This window comes from Pinus tabuliformis, chromosome 1_2 (genome assembly GCF_031772625.1).
Source record: "Pinus tabuliformis cultivar Carrire ecotype Pingquan chromosome 1_2, CPIR1, whole genome shotgun sequence".
Taxonomy (NCBI): Eukaryota; Viridiplantae; Streptophyta; class Pinopsida; order Pinales; family Pinaceae; genus Pinus; species Pinus tabuliformis.
This window is the reverse complement of record NC_142298.1, coordinates 973,937,066-973,939,370: the sequence shown is the minus strand read 5'-3', so window position 1 is coordinate 973,939,370 and position 2,305 is coordinate 973,937,066.

Below are 2,305 nucleotides of genomic sequence, written 5' to 3'. Positions count from 1 at the left end.
ATCACATAAGAAGACTCTCATATATCCCTGGAACTTCCTCTTTCATTAGTTTTGGTAGCGTTACATCAATACATTTAGCTCAAAAGCCACATCCCCAGAACAAAGACTAGCAATACAATATACTAAATGACTAGGACTATAGAATAATGTAGACTCAATAGGCTCTACGATAGCATTTCGATACACTTCTCCCTTTTATCCCCTTCTTCCTTTTACTTCAGCCTTTTTAAACACTTCTCTCTCTTGGACTATTGTTTCTCCCTTGGATGCTCCACCATTTCCTTTCTAGATGCCTCTATTACTTCGTTGTGTTTGATTTCTAAGTTGTTAGCAAACATTCCAACTTGGCTATGACTGCATGTGCCCTGTTTTCCTTGGTTGATTTCCCACAACTTCCAGAATTCCTCAGATTCCTTCTCCTTCCTCGGTTTCCTTCTCCATGACTTCCCAATGGTTAACATTGGTAAAAATGTGGTGAACTGTCAAAACTTGGAAAAACTTAATTTCCAAAACCAAGGACCCAATAGGCCCTGCTCACATTCCATTGACTTCTCCATGAGTCAATTATTTACTGGTGCTTCCTCTTGTACTGCTCCCCCTTGGCTTGTTCCTTCAAATGAAGGACCCAACTCTGGAATGGACTCAATGGTTGAATTATTAAACCATATGTATTAAGTGACTGTCTCATACCATGATCATGTGAGAGTACTTTCTTGATCGATGAACTATGTTTCAAGTTCGGTCATTGGTTGGGTAGGGAATATCATCAAAAGGGTGTTCCATTGAGTGTCTTCCTCCTCGCTAATCTTCTAGATAATTTGAAAGTGATATTGTGTTGGTGGCTTAAGGCCTCAGAGCATACTTTTAATCTTGGTGAATTCATCCTTAATTTCTTGGATCTAACTGTCGATGACATCCACCTGTGCTAAGATCTCCCTCCACTAGGTTTTGTCTTTGGTATCCATGGCCGGGTTGAAGAGGTGATTAGATTGATGGCACATTGGGTTAAATGGTTGATTTTTCTTGGCTAGGCAGCTTGGCCAATCACGAACTTATGCTAAGAGCCCTTGAAATTCCTCCTTAGCCTGGATAATAGCAGCTTTCAGACAAGCCACTTCTATAATTTTTTGGTGGATCTCACTAGCATACCATGTTACGAAATTTGGTAGCACCCTTGAAGTGGAAAAAATACTTGTTTTGAGCTCTTTGTTCGCTGATATGAGATTAGCATAGGCAATTTTAATATGGTCACAACACTCGGAAAGGGTGCATGCCAAAAAATATTATGGTGCATCTATTACGCTTGTGACAACTGAGGGCCAAAGAGCCTAAAGATTTGAAATGACTTCCTCAACTTGTGTTTGTAGTGCCTGCTTCTCCTAAAGAATTTGGTCTCTTTCTGTTGATATGGAGAGAAACTACTATTTCTACTGCTCGTGTTCTACTGCCAAACTATTGTGCAATGCCTCTGCTTGGCATGCAACCATTTGAATGAAAGTGAACAATCGGGGAGGTGAACAACTTTGGAAGTCATCAGGGGTCATAGTGTTGGGTCCAAGATACTCACTTTGTAATGGCTAGCCATTGGAAACTAATTTCTCAGACTAGCCTTATGGTGAGGTCTCTCGTTGCGAGGGTTTAGTGGTTTGAGTACCAATATGGGCTACGATGGACTATGGTGGTGGAAGAGAAATGAAATTGAAAGTTATGGGCGAGGTGTGAATGATTTCTGTGCCTAGGGTCTCATAGTTAATAGTGTGACCAGTGACTATTAGCATGCCTAATTCCAGTAGTAAAGATAACATATACATAGTAACCGACTCATCGTTTGACAGGTGAACTACAAGTGCTTAATTTGTATTATCCATAAAGGGTTAGATAATAGATTCTACCTCCATTTCCATTTTAGTAATGAGCAGGGTTCAAGATGGAGAAATGTTTGAGATGGTGTCTGAGGTGGAGGTTGTTTGCAGTGATGGATTGTGCAACCTTGGGGATACAATAGAAGTGGAGGGAAAATTATTTTCAATCACCGGTGTGCTAGTGTGAGAGTGTGGTTCCTCATCAATAAGATCAACGACATGTGTAGAGGTGATTCTAATTGGTTTCTTGGGAACATACGTGGCTTGGCAGCTAGTGAGCGAGTATTCCTGATGGTGTGTTTTGTATGCAAATGAGGGCCTACTAGGGGAATTGAGGCAATGGCTAGGATGTTGCTAAAAGTAAAAATAGGACTAGAACTGAAAATTTATAAAAGGTAGGAAAAGGACTTACTGATGCTGCAAGATCCTTGAGAGTGTTACGA